Source organism: Myodes glareolus, chromosome 7, assembly GCF_982192425.1.
Source record: "Myodes glareolus chromosome 7, mMyoGla1.1, whole genome shotgun sequence".
NCBI classification, from domain to species: Eukaryota; Metazoa; Chordata; class Mammalia; order Rodentia; family Cricetidae; genus Myodes; species Myodes glareolus.
In genome coordinates, this window is record NC_142032.1 from 46,245,549 (window position 1) to 46,257,961 (window position 12,413).

At 46.4% G+C, this 12,413-nt stretch overlaps 1 long non-coding RNA gene across 2 annotated transcripts in view; it reads left to right on the top strand.

Moving 5' to 3' along the window:
• The window catches only part of LOC125397467 (uncharacterized), an 82,567-nt gene that overhangs the window by 30,604 nt on the left and 39,550 nt on the right, over positions 1–12,413 (top strand). The window contains exons 2-3 of one of the 2 annotated variants that reach the window (XR_015003228.2): positions 684–830; positions 2,500–2,637. This is a non-coding gene — a long non-coding RNA (uncharacterized LOC125397467). Of the gene's footprint in view, positions 1–683; positions 831–2,499; positions 2,638–12,413 lie in introns of those variants that run through there. The other variant, XR_015003226.2, reaches the window with a different exon arrangement.

Sequence of the window (12,413 nt, forward strand, 5' to 3'; positions counted from 1 at the left end):
CACTCGGAAGGCCCTCTGGATGGAAGCTGGGATGGCTGGCGGGAAGCTAGCAGGGTGGAGCCAGCAGGGCAGGCTGACCTGGGAGTCTATGGGGTCGGGGAAAGTCCTAGCTCCCCCTCGCCGGGGCCGCTGCCGTGGCCCGAATCAACTCACCACTCGGAAGGCCCTCTGGATGGAAGCAGGGATGGCTGGCGGGAAGCTAGCAGGGTGGAGCCAGCAGGGCAGGCTGACCTGGGAGTCTATGGGGTCGGGGAAAGTCCTAGCTCCCCCTCGCCGGGGCCGCTGCCGTGGCCCGAATCAACTCACCACTCGGAAGGCCCTCTGGATGGAAGCTGGGATGGCTGGCGGGCTGGCTTTCCCTTTCAAATGCCTTATTTCCCTATTCTACCTTCTTTCCATCAACTCTATGTGAACCGGGTCAGGGGTACCGAAGTGAGTGAGGGGCAGGACCCGTGTGGGTGGAACATCTGTGTGGTGAATGGGAGCAGATGACTTGAGGACCCGAGGAAGATGTGAGCAGCCTCACAGGCCAAGACACGCATGGCTCTGTCCTAGGGAGGGATTAACAGTGAGGGGTGCAGATGACTCCAGTTTACTTTCTCTCTGCAGCTCTCTGGTACGTGGGCTGCAAGCTACTGCATAAAGTTGCATCCTCTAGTGTCTGTCTTCTCCTTTCTCCTCAGGATGGAACCATGGCAGGGGACATCAGTGTTCTTCAACACCACAGATTCTCCCAACTGTACCCTCAGGTTTTCTATTGGAGGGCCCTGTTACTTACCACACTCTCGGAACCGACAAGCGAGGGGAACTGGGCAGCTTGGCGGAGAATGGTGAGTATGACGAGAGGGCCTCGTCCATTCTCAGGGTGAAGTACAGGTGGCTTTGGGTGGGAACACTTATCTCCCTCATCTCACACACTAGGGCTCAGGCTAGGAGGAGCAGCTCAGCAGCCCGTGACTCACTCTGAGCTGTAGGAAGAGGAGAATTCAGGGAGCAGGGTTCACTACACAGTAGGAACAGCTGAGTACCAGGGTCTGACCTGTGACCCTGCGGACCTGTGATTGAAGTTGAAAGGCACAGGGAGCACATAAACTAGGGCCACGCTACGGAAGGTCACGTGAACCATGGCCAGGCATTTGACTTGATGGCAGGAGATAGGCCACAAGCCTTCTGAGGGAGATTTGAGAGTGTGACTCGTGTGGAAGCTTCTCCCAGAGTCATCCTAGAATCTGGAGGTCAGGTGTTAAGGGATCGCCCTTGGCAGCTGCTGGAAAGAGGGTGGGCATGGAAGGGTCTGGAATTTTGGGCTTACTCCTGCTGAGTCAGGTGGCCCCAACTGGAGTATTTACTTGGCGAGCTGCTAAGTAAGATTTCCTCTTTCGTGTAAAAATCTTAAGATGTAAACTCTACCTAATCTTAGTAATTTGAATCATGTAGTTCCGTGAAGCACGTTCACGTCGTGTGGGAACCAGGCTAAACCCTAAGCACACTGACTTCTCATCCCTCTCCATCCGCCCATCCCCAGCCACCTCAATAATTCCCGTTTCTCTGAACTGGGCTATTCAGAGAGACTTATTTGGAGGGGGGAAATAGGCTTACCACCAAGATGGCTTGGAAAGCCATGCATCTGTCAGCTTCCCTCACCATCCCCGCTGTGACACATTGGGGACTGAGGTGCTGGAAAGCAAAGTAGTGTGGTAGCCTACACACACACACACAAGCGAGGTGGCTAGAGCTCCTGGCTGTGTGAGGCACTGGTTTAATTTAATTCAGGGCCTCAGTTTCCTTGTCCATGAGGGGAATCAGGTATTAATATCTTCTGGGTTATGACCTTGTAAGGACTGTGTGAGGACTTGAACAGGGCTGCCACTTACATAAACCCTACTGCTGTTACCGGTAACCCTTACAAGGAGCCAACTCCCTAAAGGGAAATTTCCCCTGTCTTCCCGCACCCAGCACCCTACTGCTGGACCCGTAGGGGTTTCTCACGTAAGACCAAACAGGCGGCTTTAATTTGGGCCGTCTTCTTCCTGATCTTCCTCACCTGGGGCATGCCACTGTTCTGGACATGTTTCCAGACCTTGCTGGTCAAGGGGAAAATGGATACAATGCGAGTTATGTAACACAAGAAGCACGGTGCCCGGGACACTGAGTCACCAAAGACTGGCCGTTTCTATGAGGACGTGCTGCATGGTGAGTGACAACCAAGCCAGGGTCCTGCTGCCGGGGAGCCTGTGTCATAGCAGCACACGCCTTGACATGAAGACCTAACGATTTTTTTTTTTATTGCCCTCGGTACAGCCCGGGACGATACAAAGTTTTCCTAAAAGAGCTCCGGTTTGGAAATGGAACACTCTAGACTTAATGCTGGCAGCATCTTTGAAAAATGAGTTATAAAGAGAGTTGCTAAAAATGGTGTGGAAATATTGGCGTTCTCAGGTAGAATAAATATGTCTTGAAACTCGGGATCTGAAAAGTTATCTCCGGTTCTTATTGAAGGAGCTTGCGGTTGGCGCATGCGCTCAGAGCTTGCTGAGGATGGTGCAAAGCTCTTTGACACAAGCTCCAGTCAGACGCCTGGAGGAAGGTGGGATCTCGCCTGCCGCCACTTGCCTTGGACTTTCCATTCCCGTTCAGTATGAGCAGGTGACATATAGACACGACAAGGTGTCTATAATGGCGTGGGGATGGTTTTGTCGGGGAGGAAAATGGGATGCGCTGTTAGACTCAGATGCACTGAAGCACACCCCTCACAGGTTGGGGGTTAGGTTTTCACTGTTCTGACAAAACATCTGAGCAAAACAAGAGGTGAGGACGGTGGAAGTTAGTTTTCAGTTTCTGGTAATCGCGGTGGGGAGGGCATAGCAGTCACAGCGGCTCTCTGAAGGGCATTCAGGAAGGACAGCAAAGGTCTGCACTGCCGACTTCCTCCTCCTGATTCTGTCTTCCAGGGTCCCAGTCTACTGAATGGTGCCACCTGCAGTCAGGGTGGATTTTCCTTGCAGAAAATGCCTTCATGATGTAAGCTGTGCTTTTCTAATAACCTAGGTGATTCTAATCCAAATGAACAAGATTTACCATCACAAGGATTGTAAAAGTCGGAAAAGAATCTAAGTCAGGGCTCTGGTACCATCTCCTCCCTCTCTGTGTCATGTGTTGCAGCCATTGCTATAAAGCATAGCTCTTCTTTCATTGGACCCAGCAAGCTCATTATTCATAGTCAGTCCCTAGCATGGCGCTTGTGGATGCCGTAACCAGTGAGTCACGGCTGACAGATGATCTGAACCTCATGTGCCATCCAGAACTTTGATGGCCTTTAAAGGCGCTAGGAGACTGTAGTCAAATAGTTGTTGCTAATGCTGTCTACCATTATCCCCGCCTCTTTGGCACTGGGACCCTTATTTTGCTCAGGTGGGTGTAGAAAGCACTTAATCTGAGCGAATCAAAGGCGCTGGCCCTTGGAAATGGATTGTGAAGGCCTGGGCCAATTTTAACAACCACCTGCTAGCCACTCAAATCTCTCTTGAAGCTCTATTTGGTTTGATAATTTCTAGGCAAGATTTTAAAGAACTTCCCAGCTATGACAGAATCACACGAGAAAGCTTTCCTGCTTGCCCTTCCTTCAGTGCTGAGGCAATAGGCTGTCTACGATGAGAGCTGTTAGTATATAGTCCTGAGTTAAAAAAGAAAATCGGTTGTCACCAAAACAGAACTACCTGCTCAAAGAATTCCTGTAGATGTCTTCATCACATTGCCTGTTAACTGTGAAGGCTGAAGTGTGTATGGAACAATCGTATGTGTTCTGTGGCAGTGGCAGCCTGAGCCTTGGCTTGGCCATAATGAGGCTGAAATACAGATGCTATGATAGTCACCAGATACAACATGCTTGGTGCAGTTGGGTGGGGAGGAGAGAAGGGTGAGGACTGAGTTCTGAGACACCCTCAAATCTACAGGTCAGGACATGGCCCTTGGTTGCAACTTGTTTTCGGACATCACTGTGGCCTCAGGTGGCAGCCACTCAAATTAGTATGTCCCCAGCAGCAGCATAAGCCTCAGACATCAAAATAGCCTCAGGTGATTTTTTTTTTTTTTTTGTTGTTGTTGTTTTTTTTTTTTCGAGACAGGGTTTCTCTGAGGTGATTTTATTTTTAAGGGCTTTAACTTAGTATATATAAACATATTCTTTATGTTTTTAGTATATATAAACATATTCTTTATGCATTCATCCATTGACAGATACTAGGTTGTTTCCAGTTTCTGGCTATTATGTGTAGAGCAATACTGAGGGCCATACTGAGTGGCCTGCACTGCTACCCAAGGCCATAATGATATCTGGGCTCGAGCTGCAGCAGAGGGGGCCATGTCTTGGTCCGTGATCCTACGACAGCTGGGATCTGTGTTGATGTCTGTGAGTTTTATCACCAGGGGCCATGGCAGAGCGGACTCCAGTAGCCTGTGCACCAAAGAATCCTTGCAGGCTGCCTCACTGGGAGAGCTACCTCCATCCCAGGAGAACATGTTTGAGCAATGGACGTGTTTGAGCAAGTGTCTCTGGGGTAGGCACAATTTAATGGGATGGGAAAGAAGTTTTCTCGAGCAAATTCTCTAAGTATGAAGCACGATCAGGAGGCCAGGGTGGAAAGAAACTTCTTCAGAGTTGAGTCCAGCAGGATACAATGCACTGGCCATCTTGATTAAGTTCCGAAAGCAACATGGCAGCGCTGTGGCTTGAACATGGAATGTCTCTTCGTATACTCACGTATTTGAATGTTTGGTCCCCAACTGGTGGCATGGTTTGTGTAACCCCTAGGAAGTGGGGCCTGGCTTCAGGAGGTGAGTTATTGGAGATCAGGGGGTGTGCCCAGCCTTGGTCCTGTCTTGGTTCTCTGCCGAGCTAGATGCAAGCAAACTGCATATATCTCAGTTGCCAGGAAACGTGTCTTTCTGCCATGATGGACTGTATCCTCTCACACTGAGAGGAGCCCAAATGGACCAGTTCTTTTAAGTTGCTTCTTGCCAGAGATGAGAAAATCAACACAGATGCCGGCATAACAATAGACTCCTTTCTCTGCCTGCCTTCTCCCCATCCCCCAAACCCAGGACCATCCTTGACTGTGTGATGCTGCTTGCCAGGGTGCTGCAGGCATGCATTCCCAGTGCTTCCCTTCTTCTACCTGACCTTTCAGGTTCATCTGCCATCTGGGACGCCTCTCTCCTCAGCTCTTTCCTGTCTCCTCTGTGGGATTCACCCTGACAGTGACCTCCAGGAGAATCTGTGGATGCCTCTCCTGTGAACTCTTCGAGATCAAATTTCTTTTATGTCACCGTCTCAGATTTTATGACCTCAGTTGATCTCTCAGTTCCTCATGGGCAGGAGCACATCTTACTCACCTCAGCAGTCCATCTGAAGAGTAATGCTTGGCTGCTTGTGATCATGTTGGGGGTGGGTCCCCTATGCAACCTTGGTAACTCAGCTGATCTGCCATTCCGGCCTCCTACAACACAGATCTCAGTGAGGGGGAAAAAAGAGCATTTTATGTATCCAATTTAGCTATATATACATATATATTATATATAATATATTAGTTTATATATACACATATACACACACACACATATATTAGTCTTTATACGGAGCATGCGTCTCACAGCAGTGTCTACTGTCTGAGAAGCATGTGTGATCTACAAATGGGGTAACTGTCTTTGACTGTTTAACAACAAGGATTTAATTCTGAGCGTGTAAGTCTTTCAAGGAATATGTTCCACAAATAAGGTACAAGTTGGCATCTAGGACCAAGGCTCACCTGCCCCAGGGCTGTTGAGCAGAGGTTCACCATCATCCTAGTTTGGATGATGTGGAGATACATCTGGAGAGGCTGAGTCAGCGCCAGCTTCAGCTTTCAAGCTCCACAGCATGAGGAGCAGAGTGTGGCGCTCGGCAATTACAGATTGACAAGTTGGTTTAATATCAACTTCAGTGAGGACTTCAGATACAGAGTTGCGGGATTGATTAAGTAATACAGCAATACAGGCCCTAATGGGGTTTGGTCGGGAGGAAGGTTTCACAGGGCATGGGACTTTAGGGTTCAACTTTGGAACCCGTGGAAAGAGCTGATATTTTTACCTGTAATTGGGCCGGAGGTAGGGCACCTCTGATTATAGCTTCAGACCTTTGAATGTGGCTGGAGATCGGGGGAAAAAGCTTTAGAATTAGCAGGAGAAAATGAACACGAAGACAAAAGCCAATAAGTGGTCACGGAGCTGCCAAGAGTGAAGGCACTAACGAGACAGAATTAGTTCTTACTGACAACTCGAAATTGCCTGGGACATTATAAAAATCAATCAGCCTGTTCAAGGCCAGCTCGCAGTGACCACTGGATAGTGTGATGGCTGCAATTTGTCTGGACGCAAATTTAGAGAAGCCAGGAGAGACTTACCCTCATATGCAGCTTTTGGCTCGTACTAAGTTTTGAAGAGACGGCTCAAAATGAGCTTCAACACCAGTTATATTTTCCCAGAAATCTTAAAGCCAGAAGAACCAAAATTAGTTGATTGCTCATTTCTCTAACCCAACCTACTGTCATTTTGCTGTCTTTGCCAAGAATAATATATACATTTTAATGTTTTCTCCACGGATTTTTTTGTGCCTTATGATTTTATTATCTCCCCAGTGACTTTTAATGCTATCATTATAGCCCTCAGCATTTTGAATTCAAATAAGTATAGGAAAATATTAGCCTACGAAATTTATTATTTAGCAGACATGATGGGCACAGAAGGGATTTGAATCTTTTGGGAGAGGCAGACGAGTAAATCTATAATTGAAGCAGGGTGAAGATGTAGCAAGTGGGGTGTCTGATTACATACAGTGGCAGCTGCTTTGACAAGGCAAGCCTTTTTTTTTTTGATTATTAATTGTGCTGTAGTTTTTAAAATCTGGACGGTCCCCAGAAGGCCAATGCACCAAGGACTAGGTTTCTAGCCTGTGATGTTTTTGGGAGTGAGAGTATCTTTAAGATGTGTGGCTTATTAGGAAAGAGTTAGGTTACTAGAACAGTGCCTTTGGGATGTTGCTCTTCTCTCTAACTACTAGGGAAAGAATAGCCTCCACTCTGCCACGATGTTCCATGCTATCGTGAATTCAAAACGACACAGACACAGAAAGCGAGCTCAAACTGGTCATTAGGACTTAGCACATGGATGGATCTTTGGTAAGTAGTTAATAAAAGGTTCCCATGTGTGTGCACACGTGCGCGCGCGCACACACACACACACACACACAGACAGGCAGACAAATAGACACACAGATGACACATGCACACACATGGAAGGGGAGGGTAAGAGGGAGAGGGAGCACTCCTAAGTAGAATTGACAGAAGGGCTAAGCAAGGCAAGTCCCAGTGTCATGAACAACCTGATGCCCAAGAGGGACACAGACAGTCACGGTGCTGAGCTGAGTCTCATCATCAAGACCTTGGGGCCTGGGAGCCCTGTGAAGTCTGGGGAAGTTCTCACAAATTCTCATGACTGACTGACTGAATGAGTGGAATACTTCAGCGTAGGAGGTCTCTGGTTAGATGTGCAGCTTAGATTTCTCTGCCATTTATGGAAAGGGTCCAGTATGGAAGATGCTTCTCAGATGACTACTTGGCTCATCAAAGGGCATTTGGCACCTGGTACAGTGTGGGATTTGTTACCTGCATATCATTGTAGAGGTGTTGCTTTGCCGTTTGTGGGGTTCAGAGCAATCTTGTTTTTCATGGTGAGGAGAAAGACCTTAGAAGCATGTGAGGTGAGCAGCTGACTTAAATGGCAACGCAATATAGTGAGAAAAAATGCGGTTTCACTACTGTGCCTGGGTCTCAGCAGATACTTCATAGGAACCTCCATTTACTAGCCAGCGGGAGAAAAAAAAAGCAATATTTAGTTTAGTGCAGTTTAGAACTTGCTTGTGCTAGTGATTATAAAAATGTCCCTTTTAGATCAGTGTTCTCAACCTGTGGGTCACTTCCCTTTGGTGGGGATCAAATGGTCTTTTCACAGGGGTCACGTATCAAACATTCTGCATATTAGATATTTACATGAAGATTCAGAACAGTAATAGAATTGCAGTTATAAAGTAGCAACAAAAGTAATTTTATGGTTGGTAGTCACCACACTATGAGGAACTGTATTAGAGGGTCACAGCAGTAGGAAGGTTGAGAACCACCATTTAGAGTAACCATGCTTCAAGCAGTAATCTCATGATCTTCCGTCGCAGCATCTTGATGCCTGAGCTTGTGGCTGGAGGGGGATCTGGGGACCTTATATAACAACACGGCATATGCAGATTTCTTGGGAATACTCTGGGGCCACTGCAGGAAGATGAAATCACCATGTCCTCCCCCCACCCCATTTTATTTAATGAGCCACAGTGTGGCTCAGCAATTGTTTTCTTGATATATTTAGGTGACATGTAAGATTTTAAGAAAGGAGTCGTCTATTAAGACACCTAAACTAATGATCAGAAACACTGCAAAGCCCCTTACCTCGGAACGTGACTTAAGGGCCAACACTGGTGTCCTGCCACACATCAGGCATTTCAGAGTGTCGTGACACCTGTTGCTAGGTTTTGTCGCAAGAACTGGGCTGCCCAAACCTCTTAGTCATGTCCACTTTCCTCATCATTGTGTAGATGTGGGAAAAATCTTTCCAGCATGGCCAATATGTTCTGTACAAATGTATCAGTTTATCCTTAAACTGCCCTCTGAGGGGAACATAATAAATTTCATGGCTTTAATGGCGAGGGAAGGTGCTAACTAGCCACATGGCTCAGAGAACACCATTATAGTAACTGCCTCCTTTGAGGAATAAAGAACTGGCCTCGGGGCCTTGAAATTCCCTTTTTATACCAACAAAAAGAGACTTTCATACTTGTTCTGTGAATCAAGCATCCTCAGTAACTCTTTCCTATATTGCTTAAGTTTCTTTGATAATTTTTCCCTCATCTCCCACTTTACACAACAGTTTAGAGGACCGTTAAATGAAAGAAGGGTTAAACGGGTCTGAAAGATCCTGAGAATTATTAACAATAATCACTATAAATAGAGTAATAGTCAGTATTTATTAGAACTTAAGATCTAAGCATTGCTTGGAACATTTCTCATTTATTAACTGTAATCCTTGCTACATTATGGATATGTGAAAAGCGGGGCCCGAGGAGGTTAAGTGCCTGTTCTAGACCATACTCAACTGAGTTTGAGTCAAACCCAGGGCATCTGCTCCCACGGTCCCAACTCCTACCTAGTACGCTTCATAAGAATTGTCTTTCTTTACTCCAGGCTGTTTCCTGGCCTCTAGCCTGATTGTTCTCTCTGCTTTAATGCTTTCTATGTGACGATCATCCATCTGCTTGCATTAAAAAAACATCTTGTCATCAGTGTCCCAAAGCAAAGATTTGGAACACGTAGTTCTTTAAAAGCAAGGCATAGGCTGGGATGTAGCTCAGTTGGTGAGTACTTGCCTCTCAACCACCAAGCCCTGAATTTGTTATCCTGTACCAAATAAACTGGGTGCGGTAGCTCCTTTCCTAATCTGAGGATTTTGGAGGGAGAAGGAGGATCATGAATTCAAAGTCATCCTCGGCCACAGAGTTTGAGGGCCAGCCTGGGCTGTGTGTCTCAAAATGAAAAGAAGTAGGCATTTTATAGCTGCGATGATTTTCAGTTCATGGGGGTTTTGTGGAAAGTCTTCTTCTAGGGGTCATTTCTGCTTATTATGTGGACATCATGGACTGCTCACCCTAGATTTGTGTGTGGCTGAGATGGGAGTTAAAGGGGACATTCATTCGGTCATACATTTTTCAAATATTGAAAGTTCCTGATTGCTATGGTGCCACACCAACATTTTGCTAACCAGGAAGATGTGTGCCTACCTGTCTGTGATTGTTTTGACTGTATTTGATAAAGAGAGGATGTTGAATTGTGAAGCACCAGCTGTGTACCAAGCAGTGTGCTTGGCGTTTCATGTTGTATCATTGAGTCTTCTCATTTGTCCAGGAAGCTGTTGTAGCTGCTTCTATTTGGGAGACGGATACTGAACTTCAGAGGAACTTCCTGTTGGTTCCTCAGCCAACAGAAGGCAGAACTAGCCATCAAATCCTTGAGTACATGACCGAGGAGAAAAGTCAAGTGTGGTGAGACTTGTTTATTATGATAGATCTCGCAGAGTCCACAGAAACGAAGAGCTGTGAGCTTTCAACTACTTTCCACATTCTAGAAGGCATTGTTGGAATGGATCGGAGGCTGGATGCATAGTTCTCTCAATGTCTATAGAAGGGTTGGTTCTAGAGTCCTTTCTATATGCAAAATGCTCAAATGGCTTATATAAGATGACATAGTATTTGTATGTCTATTCGCCTATATATGTCAATTCAGCTGTAGTATACTTATAATACCCAATGCAATACAAACATCATATAGCTTAATGTACACACATTGTGCAGTTGTCGTGATTTCAATTGACAGTTTGTTGACTGCTCAGACACACTGATATAACCAAAGTTGATTACACTTGAGAAGTTAGCCTCCTATTTTTTCTTAGCAATTCACAACTCTGTGGCCTGAGACCCCTGAATTCTACAGAAAGTTTGCTGCCCGTCTCTTGATCCTGCTAGAAGTTTCCAAGTTCCCTGAGGACTGGAGAGCAACAGAATACTGGTTAAAGAACAAAACTTGAGGACTTGGGGTGACCTGCCTCTTAACAAACATTCATGAAGCTTGAACTTCCATGGGCTCAGTTGGCAGATAAACTCCTTGGAGACCTGATTCCATCTGGAACAGAGGTTCTCAATCTTCCTAATGCTGCGACCCTTTAATACAGTTCCTCACGTTGTGGTGACCCCCCAACTATAAAATTACTATTGCTGTTATTTCATGACTGTAATTTTGCTACTATTATGAATTATAATATGAATATCTGATATACAAGATATCTGATCTGAGACCCCGTAAAAGGATCATTCGATCCCCAAAGAAGTCTCGACCCCCAGGTTGAGAACCACGGATCTAGAAGGTTATTTGCTGTCTTGAAAAAAATTACTCTAATTTCTAATTTACAGACTATAATATTCATCCCTCTAAAGAACATGCTAGTGACCTCAAGGACATTCATACTAGAGCAGAGCATTTTTCCACTCCCAGAGAAGCCTCACACTTAAACTCCTTCCTATTCCCTTTTCCTTGCCCTGTTGGCAACCACTTGTCTCTTTCATTTGCTTGTTTCTGGATTTGTCTGCTTGGTTGCTTCATTTAATGCAATGAATTGGCAGTTTATTGGTGTTTCAGTATCACCAGCATTTCACTTTCCGTGGCTTAGTAATGTTCCATTGTATGATCTATCACATCACATTTAGGGCTTGGGGAAGATATGCAGACAGCTGTTGTCTCTGCGTGCCCTTTGCTTTGCTTGGATGCCAGGTGATCTTGTGTGTGTGTGTAAAACTTGAGTCTCAGGTAGAGCAAGTGGGCCTGGTACAACCCTTCAGAAGATTGATTCTAGTTCCGGCATGTGACCAAAACTTCTACTTTCTGGTTGGGGTGCTGGGGTCTTGGGGGTGCCTGCTTTCAGAAAACCTGCCTGTGAGCAGGAATGGCATAAAGGAACAGAGGTCTTAGCAGTTCTGCCCAGGATACTCCAGTCCTGTTACATCAGTTGATTTCTCCGTGGTACTCCCAACCAGCTGGGCACTGGTGGTCTTTGGGAAGTGCTGGTGTAGAGATCCATGCAGAGTGTAGTGACCTCTGTCAGTGGCTCCTACAGTTCTGGGCACAGTGATATAAGAAAAGAAGATGCCCAGGAATTATTTCCCAGCTCGGTGCCAGGCAAGTGGTCTGAGAGTGAGTGTGCTCCAAGGGAGGGCCTCATTTGCCCTAGCTGCAGGATGGAATCCACGGAAAAGCCGACCCAGGATCTCACCCCGTGAGTGAACCACAGTAACACACAGGTAAGACCCGGACTAGAAGTGCTTTCTGTTACAGCATGCTTATGCTATGTGAGGTCATAGGATCCTGTAGGTGGGATGGGCTTCAGGTAGACACTGATGAAGTTGGGGCATCGTCTCCTTCCCAGCAGCCACTTCTTACCTGTGATCACCTTGTGGGATCAACCTGTTTATCTGAAAGACTCTTAGGTCTCAAATCTTGAACAAATGGCTAAGGTGCCTATTAACATATCACCGTGGACACTGTCCACTAATCTCTCAGCATCTAGTGCCTGGCATGCCCCGCCCACTACCCTGCACTCTCCAGTGCAAGGACTCACTTGGGTTTTCCCTTCCTCCACCTTTTCTCTTCTGTATAATACAGCCATTTTGGCTACACTGAATGAATCTCTTGGTCTCCTGGTCTCCTGGCTCACTCCAGGCCTCTTGGCTC